The 12,080-nt window shown below is 43.1% G+C and overlaps 1 long non-coding RNA gene across 1 annotated transcript; it reads right to left on the bottom strand.

Moving 5' to 3' along the window:
• Positions 1-405: 405 nt before the first annotated feature.
• LOC117351281 lies at positions 406-11,517 on the bottom strand. Its single transcript, XR_004537380.1, has 3 exons — positions 11,477-11,517; positions 2,533-2,593; positions 406-466 (listed from the first exon to the last, which is right to left on the bottom strand). It is a non-coding gene; the product is annotated as an uncharacterized LOC117351281 (long non-coding RNA).
• Positions 11,518-12,080: the final 563 nt, after the last annotated feature.

Here is a 12,080-nt window from a genome sequence, read left to right on the forward strand (position 1 = left end):
CAAAGACAAATCCTTTAAATCTCATTCTCGCATGGATTTACACGTGGAATGAGAACACACTCTATAGAGCCAATCATTGGTCACACCAAAGCTTCCTAACAAGACCTGAAACCTCCCCATATTTCAAGCTCCACAAAAGGCAGCAGACCTACAGATAGGTCTCTCCCCATATCAAGATCGCTTGTGCTGTGTGACATTTACAGTCGTAAAGGCTATGCATCATCGATATTATCAAAATGCTTCCTATAAAAAGAGTTGCAAACAGTCCCTGCTGAAGATCAGATGCAAGACCTAAGTTTGTTGTATAATTCGGTTCCTAGGTCAAACTTCTCCTTCACCAATCACTACCATTCATTTTATCATTTGACAGTGATAAATATCTTACTACACATATGAAATGCCAACCTTCCTGTAAAGTTGTAGCTGTGTCCTTTCAGAGATTTTGGAACCAGCACCCACAGACTGTCTGCAATGCAAAATCCAAACAAAATAAGTCAATTAACTCAGCAAGATTCTCCAAGTTCATTGTACAATTCCTCACGTTTATTCCACTGTAGGTATTTGGTTTATACCTTCAATGTTTTGCAGATGTGTCGCTAATCGCAACTGCTCCATCACCAGCACGTGTTATGCAAACCTTTTGAAATATATTAAAAACTAATACACCAACTATTTATGAAAAATTCTTTTCTTTGGCACCTGGCTCCTTACCTTTTACATTTCTGCCAAAGTTGACTGTAGGCCCGCTTTAATCAAAGCATGTACATTATGACTCTGAGAGTTAGTGCACATTTGAGCACAGTAAGAAATTCATTAACCTACCTATATTCCATTCCATACCGACCGAGATACATAACAGGACACGGTCCACGTGCTTTTTAATGTCCTCCTCCTGGAGATCTACAAGGACAAGTAGGAAACCCCTCATCACCTCCCTTGCCTTCCTGCGTAACAGCTAGGCACAACAGTTACCTGAAGTTTGGAGAAACTACCATGGAATCGACACCCTCACAAAGAAAAGAAAAACCATATCCCATCATGGCAGTGCATCCGGTACAAGGCAGCCAACCACAAGTCTTACAGACATGGCTTATGGCCAACATATCTCTTGGAATTTCAGCTCTTCTATTTACTAGCATGAATTCCAGGCATAATGTGCTCATAAATTTGAGGCTACATTTTTTAATCTACAACTTAGAGGACGACTAAGGAAATTAAATAAGCACGGCCTCATTTTATCAGCTAGATTTTAAGGGGGTGGGGTGGCAGTGCATCCGGTACAAGGCAGCCAACCACAAGTCTTACAGACATGGCTTATGGCCAACATATATCTTGGAATTTCAGCTCTTCTATTTACTAGCATGAATTCCAGGCATAATGTGCTCATACATTTGAGGCTACATTTTATAATCTATAACTTAGAGGACGACTAATGAAATTAAATAAGCACCGCCTCATTTTATCAGCTAGATTTTAAGGGGGTGGGGGTGGATCAGGATGAGGAAACTGTGGCCTCCACAGCTCCCCTACAGCCACTCCCTTACCTCCTCTGCAATAGAGGTAAGCTCACTGACACTTTATAAGACACCCTCCCCCCTTTATCTTTGAGCTCCAACTTTTAAGACCGAATTATACGTTTCTGCTACCATTTATAGGAAATAGATTTAGCCTATTTCACGTAACAAACGAAAGAAGGTATTACCTTTTTACCAAGAGAGTGAGTGAGTGAGTTAATAAGTTAGTTAGTTAGTTAGTTAGTCCAATAACAAAAAAGGTATTGCCTTATTTCCATCTTTTGCATAGCTATTGAAAATTGATTTTAATAGAACTACACCTGAAGATCTTTGAATTTAAATTGAAACTATCTTCTAGCCATGTAAAGTGTCAGCGAGAAAGCCTCTGCTCATTTTATACATTTCTTATGTACTGAAGCCTCATGCTGATCCATCCCAGCTTTAAAATTTACACTTTTGGGCTCTTTCACCACAAAGAAAAGTCCTGCAAGAAACGTTGCCAAGTACCAGACAGCACAGAGCCATGTGAGAGTAAGGTAGATCACTCCCGTTAATACTCAACTTCAACCCTGCTTGCTTTTGCAGAACACATCATAATCCTGCTCACTCCAACCAAAGACAAATCCTTTAAATCTCATTCTCGCATGGATTTACACGTGGAATGAGAACACACTTTATAGAGCCAATCATTGGTCACACCAAAGCTTCCTAACAAGACCTGAAACCTCCCCATATTTCAAGCTCCACAAAAGGCAGCAGACCTACAGATAGGTCTCTCCCCATATCAAGATCGCTTGTGCTGTGTGACATTTACAGTCGTAAAGGCTATGCATCATCGATATTATCAAAATGCTTCCTATAAAAAGAGTTGCAAACAGTCCCTGCTGAAGATCAGATGCAAGACCTAAGTTTGTTGTATAATTCGGTTCCTAGGTCAAACTTCTCCTTCACCAATCACTACCATTCATTTTATCATTTGACAGTGATAAATATCTTACTACACATATGAAATGCCAACCTTCCTGTAAAGTTGTAGCTGTGTCCTTTCAGAGATTTTGGAACCAGCACCCACAGACTGTCTGCAATGCAAAATCCAAACAAAATAAGTCAATTAACTCAGCAAGATTCTCCAAGTTCATTGTACAATTCCTCACGTTTATTCCACTGTAGGTATTTGGTTTATACCTTCAATGTTTTGCAGATGTGTCGCTAATCGCAACTGCTCCATCACCAGCATGTGTTATGCAAACCTTTTGAAATATATTAAAAACTAATACACCAACTATTTATGAAAAATTATTTTCTTTGACACCTGGCTCATTACCTTTTACATTTCTGCCAAAGTTGACTGTAGGCCCGGTTTAATCAGAGCGTGTACATTTTCACTCTGAGGGTTAGTGCAGACTTGAGCACAGTAAGAAATTCTGCACAAACCCTCGAAAGAACTGGGGAAGCCGTTCACAGAGCAGCACGGGAGAAGGCATGAAGTGAAAAACTCGCACCTGCCTACTTGCCGCTAGGGGGGGGGAGAAAGCATGATAGAAGGGCAGGAGGCTGAAAGCTCCTCCCATACAGCGCTGGACCGCCATTCACAAAGCTGCATGGCAGGAAGCGAAAACCTTGCGCATGCCTTCTTGCCGCTACGACTCTGCCGCTGCCTGGGAAGAAAGCCGGATGGACTGGACAGCACTGGACCACCCGTACCGCCGGAGAAATGAAGGTAGGGGAGGGGTGTTAGTTAGTATTCGCTGCATAAGATGCACCCTTATCTTCACACACTTTTTTGTGGGGAAAAAGTGCATCTTATAGAGCGAAAAATAAAGTAGGTGCTCTGGCTAAGTTTTGCCACAGACTAGCAATAGCAGCACTAACCAGTTCATTCAGTGGAGTTTAACCAGGAGGGAGCCTCTCCTGCTCATTTATATTGGACAGCTGGATTATACACTCTTACAGATGGAGACTGGATACTCTAGAGAATAACACCCGTCCCTTCCCTACAAGCTCTGTCCTCATCTGCACAAGCCTTGAACACTAATGATTTTAAACTGCAGATGAGAACAGAGCTTGTAGGGAAGGGACAAGGACAGAACTTGCAGGGCCGGGGACAAATTTGTCCATGTCATTCTCAATGCAGCTACAGAGTGAATCTATAACCGTCATGTGCTGTGCTCGGTTAGCTAATATTTCCTCAACAACGTTGATGAACCATGGCCTAAGACCACAAATCTCCACCTTCTCCAACACCATAGCTATTCTTCTTAAGGTGCAACTGATTTCCTTTAAAATTGAGTTGGCTACAAACTACTCCATTATGCTTTATTTTGGCATACATAATCTGGATTCAAAACAGCAGCAATATAAAAAGAAAATATATATCGCACCTGCCCCCTCCCGCAAAATAAAGTACTCTTCATGCAACACCATACATCTACTCCATGTTCCAGGTTGGTTCTGGACTAGTCGGAAGGGACTGAAAAGGAAAGAAAATTAGCAAGCAAGATCTAATGTCTCCTTCTTTAGCATCCCTCCAGACCAGTCCAAATTGGTAGCATAGAATCTTAAAAACATGACGGCAGATAAAAGCCAAATGGCTCATCCAGTCTGCCCATCTGCTGCACCCATTATCTCTTCGTCTATCTAAGTATTTCCTTAGATGACACTTGATCCTATCTCCTCTTCATTTCATCCCATGCCCTTTCACCACAAACTTGAAGGCAGCTACTATTTTGGGATTCTGCCAGATAAATTGTGATCTGGATTGGCTACTGTTGAGGTAGACCGACCCAGTATGGCTATTCTTATCTTCGTACCAAAGCAGTGAACTTTTGAGTGGGCCTTCCTCAAACCCACTGCCAAGACCTCTGCCCCAAAGATAGCATCCTGTTTGGCTTAAATGTCTGCATAATAATACTGTACAAAAGAACATAAGGAAGACCAAATTGCTGTCCTACCGCGTTCCTGAGGAGAAATAAGGGAAAACTCTCCAGCTCATATTCAAAGCAATTTAAGCGGACAAGAGCCAATCTTAGCTGCTTAAAATCGCTTACTGCCGCCCATGTAGAGATATTCAATGGCAGTTAGTCGAACATTGTCATTGAGTATTCCCACAGACTGTCCAACAAAAATGTAGGTAGTTAAGGGGCAGCATTGGGGGAGGGGCTGGAGGTTCTACAGGTGTTGGAAATATTCAGTGCTGGCACCCGCTTAGCTATGTGGACACAGGCACTTAACAGGTATTGATACACTGCCTTTCTGTGGTTACAATGAAAGTGGTTTATACAGGTACTTATTTTGTGACTGGAGCAATGAAGGATTGGGTGGTTAGAGCTACAGCCTCAGCACCCTGAGTTGTGGATTCAAACCACTGAGGAGATCCAAGAAGATAGTTTGTGGTATTATTTAGAGATAATCCTCAAATACACATATAAATCCTACTATAGGGAGCTAACAAGAGAATGGAGGATAAGGGGTCTCAGAAACCAACTTGGCTAAAGAATTACACCCAATACCAAGTTTCAATTCTTAATAGTTTCCATCACTGACCCTCTGACCCTCCTCCTATTTTTTTATTAACTTTTTTCTAACTGATTTCTTAAATTAATAATATGTTTTATTCTCAGCCAAAATTACTTCTCTTAAAGTTGCAGAGTTAATAGCTCCCAGTAGTGGGATTTCTACGTGTAGTTGTGGATTCAAACCCCACACTGCTCCCTGTGACCCTGGGCAAGTCACTTCATCCTCCACTGTCCCAGGTATATTAGATAGGGAAAATGCTAAAGTACCTGATTTTAAACCACTTCATACACCTTGTCCAAGCAGTATATCAAATCCAAATTTCTTTCCCTTTCACTTGCCCAGAGTCAAGAGGAGCTACAGTGGGAATCAAACCCAATTCCACAGGTTCTCAAGCTGCTACACTAACCACTGGGCTACTTCTCCAGGACCTTTAGAACTATTCTTGGCCCTGAAAGATACCATCCCCTCGATCCCCTTCCTGGCCTCACAAATAACTTCCTCCCTTCAACCCACAATGCCTTACCCCTGGAACAAGGTTCTCCCACAATCCCATGAGAACTAGATAGGCTATCCCAGGCCTACCTGAAGTTCTTGGAGGTCCAAGGGAGTCACTGGGGACAGAAGAGAAGCCCCTCCTCATGCCTGTCCCTTGCTGCGGAGCCTTGGAAATGGTCAGGGCCGCCATCAGGGCAGTACCACCAGTCCTGCATTCAGGGGCCCGGAGCTGACAGGGGGCTCGGGCTCCCCCAGGGTCCTAGGCCACAGTCTCCCTGCTTTTCCCTGTGGGGCCGGCCAACTCTCGCCACTCGCATCAATTCTGACGTCGGAGAGGACGTTCTGGGCCAGCCAATCGCTGCCTGGCTGGCCTAGAACATCCTCTCCGATGTTAGAATTGACGTCGGGTGGCGAGAGTTGGTCGGCCCCGCGGGGAAGAGAAGCAGGGTGAACTCGGCGCCGGCCTGTTCCCGATGGCGGCAGTGGCAGCCTATTCCCCAGTGGAGGTGGCAGCATTTTCCCAATGGTGGTGGCATAGGGGAGGGCAGGGAGAAAGAAAGAAAGGGGGGACAGGAAGTCAGAAAGAAAGAAAGGGGCAGGGTGAAACAAAGAAAAATGGGGCACGGAAAGAGAGAGAGAGAAAGACAGACATACAGAACGAAAGAGGGTGTGGAGAGAGAAAGAAGGGGGCAGGGTGAGAGAGAGAAAAACAGACATACAGAAAGAAAGGGGGTATGGAGAGAGAGAAAAAGAAAGAAGGGGCAGGGTGAAACAAAGAAAACGTTTGGGGAGGGAATGAGGTCTGGAGGAGAGGAAGCATACAGGAGGCTGAAAGAAGGGAAGAAATATAAGAAATATTGGATGCACAGTCAGAAGAATAAAGTGCAACCAGAGACTGATGAAATTATCAAAGGTAGGAAAAATGGTTTTATTTTCAATTTAGTGATCAAAATGTGTCTGCTTTGAGAATTTATATATGCTGTCTATATTTTGCACTATGGCCTCCTTTTACTAAACCGCAATAGCATTTTTTAGCGCAGGGAGCCTATGAGCGTTGAGAGCAGCGTGGGGCATTCAGCGCAGCTCCCTGCGCTAAAAACCGCTATCGCGTTTTAGTAAAAAGGGAGGGGGAATATTTGTCTATTTTTGTATAGTTGTTACTGAGGTGACATTGCATAAAGTCATCTGCCTTGACCTCTTTGAAAACCCACGGAATATAAATGATAATTAACATTTTCTCTGCGTACAGCGTGCTTTGTGTTTTTAAAATTTTATTGTTGGTAGATCATTTTGACTTGGCCACAAAGGTAAGGGGGAGGGAGGGAGGGGAACTGCTGAAAGACATCTAGTAATCCTTGAAGGCTTGACTGTGCAGGGAATTATTTTTGTAAAATCATGTTTTGTTATGTGACTGGCATTATTTAGACTTTAATTTCTATGAATGAATAGAATGAAAATGATATAAATTACTTGCTTGTTTTTATGTGCGTGTGCTGAAGGAAAGTGGAGAGAGAGTGGGCTGAGGACGCTGAAGGGAAATGGGGAAGAGAGAATGGGGAGAAGACGCTGATTTATAAATTGACAATTGTACAGAATATTGTTTCTTTTTTATATTCATCCAAGCTGCATGTTAATGATGTGCTCATATGCACTTATTTATCATCATAACATATACATCATCATTAACATGCAGCTGTGGATGTGTAAGGACAGGCTGAAGAGGATGGATGGGAAGGAAGGAAGGTGCACATATCAACATATCGTACATTTTTAACATGCATGATGCAGCTATAGGCAAGCAGAGGAGGATGGGATCATACAGATGTGTATGTTCAGATATGTGCTCAGATGTGTAGTTTTTTCTGATATATTTATTAAGCTTACAGTATTTATAAAAACACATTTAATACTTGTTACAAAAAATATTGTGCAATTGTGATCTATTTCTGGCCTACAAAGGTCAAAAGAAATCCTTAACTGAGATTTTACATTCAAAAGTGAATTATAGCTACTAGCACTATTATTTATTAGTTATTTATTATGCAGATGTTTGTTAGTTTGTTATTAGTTCAGTATTAGACATATGTTAGTTTAGAACAGATAGGTATAGATTAGTTTAGTTTAGGTTAGGTTAGGGCCCTGCTGAAAGAGATCTACCTTGACGTGGTTGCAGGCTTACAAATCTTTTGGTCAAAGAGTGCGGCGACAGAGAAAAGTATGTGTGTATTCAGCCCATGGAAGAAGGGGGGGTCGGGGGGGAAGGGGTGCGTGGGGGGCCCAATAGGATTGCTCAGTAAGGGGCCCAGAAATTTCTGATGGCGGCCCTGCAAATGGTTAGCGGCAACCTCTCACAGTTCTTTGTGTACTACTACGAGCTGCTGTGAGAGATCACAGTAGCCATCTGTAAAGGCCTGCCAAAAGGGGCAGAAGTGATGTGGATTCACTCCTGCCCCCAATGACCCCAGCAAGACTTCAAAAGGCCCTGGGGGCCTACCTGGCCCTCATAGAGGTTGGGGCCTCATTCCAGTGGGAGGGGAGGACTTTAGATATCATGGGAAGGAGCGGGGGTGGGGGGGGTGCTCTCTAATGCCTGGAATGGTATCGTGGTAGAGAGGGGAGCGTTTCAGGGCCAACAATAGTTATGCAGGTCACATAGAAACAGAGAGAAAAGAAAGGAAAAAATTAAGGCAGATAGATATGGGAGTACATAAGAACAGCGAGAAACAAAAAAATGGAAGACCCAATGTTCCACAATGAAAACAATCCAAACGATAAAAACAGAAGACTGTGGATGATGATGCTCTAAAAAGATTTATTTATTTATTTATTCTTCAAAAAAACCCAAAAAGAAACACAAATAAATACAAATATAATAGTCCCCATGTATAGTCCTGCCAGACCCTACACGGTCTGTGTTTCGACGAACACGCCTTCCTTGGATCACTGTACCAGCAGAGTGGCACCAAAAAAAGGTCAAAACGCCACTCTGCTGGTACTCAATGTCTTTTGGAGAGTCGTTCATCGTTTTTAGTCTACAATTGGTTTTTGAGACCATAGCATCCAACTGGACCCTTGAGGAAGGCGTATTTGCCGAAACACAGACCGTGTAGGGTCTGGTAGGACTACACATGGGGACTATTATATTTGTATTTATTTGTGTTTTTTTGGAAGAAGAAATAAATCAATCATAAGAACAGCCTTACTGAGTCAGAGCACTGGTCCATGAAGCCCAGTAGCCCGTTCTTACGGTGGCCAATCCAGGTCACTAGTACCTGGCCAAAACCCAAATAGTTGCAACATTCCATGCTACCGATCCAAGGCAAGCAGTGGCTTGCCCCATGTCTTTCTCAATAACAGACTATGGACTTTTCCTCCAGGAACTTGTCCAAACCTTTCCTAAAACCAGCTATCTTAACTGCTTATACCACTTTATTAAATTAACTTAAAACATTTTTTGATTAGCTTCCAAATACTTTTCAATTACCTTCTTCCGATTAAAAATTCAAATAAAATCCTGTACAGATAAATACCTTGTTTCTCTCCATCCCCTTCCACCCCTCCCAGAACTGGCAACTCAATACTCTGGGCAACATGAAAGGTTGAAACCACTTTGGGGAGGAAGGAAGAATCACCTTCTCTCCTGAAAACACTGTGAGGATTGTATGTAATGTTATTTTTAATAGATGAGTATTTTACTATGTATTTGGGTTTATTTTGTCATCATTTTAACACTGTGTATGTAAACCATGTAAACCAGGGGTGTCAAAGTCCCTACGTGAGGGCCGCAATCCAGTCGAGTTTTCAGGATTTCTCCAATGAATATGCATGAGATCTATTTGCATACACTGCTTTCATTGTATGCTAATAAATCTCATGCATATTCATTGTGAAATGCTGAAAACCCGACTGGATTGCGGCCCTCGAGGAGGGACTTTGACACCCCTCATGTAAACTGTTTAGTTTTAAACGGTATATACATTTTTAATTAAATAAATAAACACCCTCTTCTATAAAACTGTGTTACCAGTTTTTAAGCACGGGGAGCCGCGCTGAATGGCCTGCGCTGCTCCCACCGCTAGCGTGGCTCCCTGCGCTAAAAACTGCTATCACAGTTTGATAGAAGAGGCCCTAGGAATGGCTTCACACATGACAAAGCCTGCACTATTAAAATTTTCCCAGCAGACGTAAAAAGCCACCAGAAAACACTGGGTTAAACATTCAGCCAGTGGAGGTCAGTGGATTTTTTTGGCCACCACAAGTATGTTGTGATATTCAGTGCTGGGCTATGTCTGGACACTGTCACGCCCGTGCCCCTGTTGCTCGAAGCAGGCCCTTTGAGTCATGGCAATCTCTGGCCTGGCGTGTCCTCTCTAAGCAGGGGAAGCCTTCAGGACTTGGGTGAAACTAGGCAACAGCCTAGGGCTGGTATAACAAATAACCCTTTTCCAAGAAAGGAATAAACAATCAGGATATCAATTGACTCAGGTTTATTCAGGCCACTGACCAAACTGCGACTATAACATTCACCAGTTATCAGATGTAACAAAATGATATATAGTGGCGTCAGATCACAATTCTAAGAAAATAAAAAGAACGCAAAAGTGCACCTCCTACAGGGTGAATTGCAACACCATTGGCCGTCTCTGGTCTTCCAGTGTAAAAGGCTAGGCCAGTTCTCTTCACACATTCAAATCTATGGTGCACTCAGTCCAAAGCTTAAGTTACTTGAACAGTCAAAGGAAATATATATATTGCACCTGTCTGCAGGTCAGCCTGGGGCTCAGTACTGCATGGAATGGCTAAATGCAATTGAAAGAAACTTTGACTTTTATATATAAGTTTGTAAATGTAATTGGCTAAATGTAAAAGTGGCTAAATGCAATTGAAAGAAACTGTGACTTCAAGGCTGCAGCTTCTTTATTTATATTTATATATAAATAAAAGAAATTTTGACTTCAATGCTGCAGCTTCTTTTATTTATATATGTTTGTAAATGTATTTGGCTAAATGTAATTGAAAGAAACTTTGACTTCAAGGCTGCAGCTTCTTTATTTATATATAAGTTTGTAAATGTAATTGAAGCTAAATGTAAAAGTGGCTAAATGTAATTGAAAGAAAATTTGACATATAAATAAAAGAAGCTGCAGCCTTGAAGTCAAGCAGACAGGTGCAAAAACCCCGTCAGCCTCTGCAGTAGCCAAAATAGCCAAACCAGGCTCTTCCCTAGAACTCGGACAGGTCGTATCCCACAGAATCGTTTCTCTCTCGTGCTCGTTTAGCCGCCTCAGCATTTTGGCGCCAACATCAAACACGCTGAGGAGACCAAAGGCCGTTGACTAAACCGCGCTGCTGCCAACGCGCAATTCTGTGAGAGTCGAAAGCGAGGGGCGAGGCGCGCTTTAGTAACAGGGGCTGCAAAATCGCCGTTCACTAAACCGCGCTATGGGCGGCGGAAGCGGAGCGCGACATTGCGCGAGACCAGCGCGGTTTAGAAAAAAAAAGGGCTGCAAAATCGCCGTTCACTAAACCGCGCTATGGGCGGCGGAAGCGGAGCGCGGCATTGCGCGAGACCAGCGCGGTTTAGGAAAAAGGGCTGCAAAATCCCCGTTCACTAAACCGCGCTATGGGCGGCGGAAGCGGAGCGCGACATTGCGCGAGACCAGCGCGGTTTAGGAAAAAGGGCTGCAAAATCGCCATTTACTAAACCGCGGTAGCCGCCGGTCAACTCTATTAGCGACGGAAGGTTTCGTAAACGGGGATTTGGTCGCCCTCAATACTCCGCGCGGCTCCCGTTCCTTTGAGCGTCCAGCGCTATAAAGAAAAAAGGGGTCCTGGACGAGTTATGAAAACAGCACCGAGGAAACTTTGCCCCCACACCGGGTCTTAAAGACACTTCAGAAAACAGGGTCAAAAGTAAAGACAGAAGAAAAAATAAAAAAAACCCAACTCACATGTCTTAAGTCTCTGCAAAGGCGTCCGTAGCTTCTGTCCGTCTGGCCTGGGCAAAGCTCCGTCGCGAGCCTGATTTTAAACAGCTGCAACCCCACCCCTCTGATTGCACGTTCTAGACGAGAAATGGGCACATTTTGCACTTGGAGGGCAGCACAAAAAAAAGAGTTTATGTCATAGGACAGAAATGACAACTTTGCATGAGGAAAAACTTATAGTTTGTAAAACTTTCCTTAATTGCTTCTCAGAATTTCAACGACACACAGCTGAATGCAATGCAACATGCTTGCCCTACTGCTTTCAGCTGTGTATAACGGAAACAATTAAGGAAAATGCAAAATTGTGTGATCATTTCAGCTACACACAGCTCAAAGCAGTGCAACATGCAGAAAGTGAAGTTTAGATAGTTTTTCATTTTCTGTATGTTGCACTGCTTTCAGCTCTGTATAGCTGAAATTATCAGAAGCAATTAAGAACATAAGAATAGCCTTACTGGGTCACACCAATGGTCCATCATGCCCAGTAGCCTGTTCTCACAATGGCCAATCCAGGTCACTAGTACCTGGCCAAAACCCAAAGAATAGCAACATTCCAGGGCAAGCAGTG

Source organism: Geotrypetes seraphini, chromosome 17 (genome assembly GCF_902459505.1).
Source record: "Geotrypetes seraphini chromosome 17, aGeoSer1.1, whole genome shotgun sequence".
Lineage (NCBI taxonomy): Eukaryota > Metazoa > Chordata > Amphibia > Gymnophiona > Dermophiidae > Geotrypetes > Geotrypetes seraphini.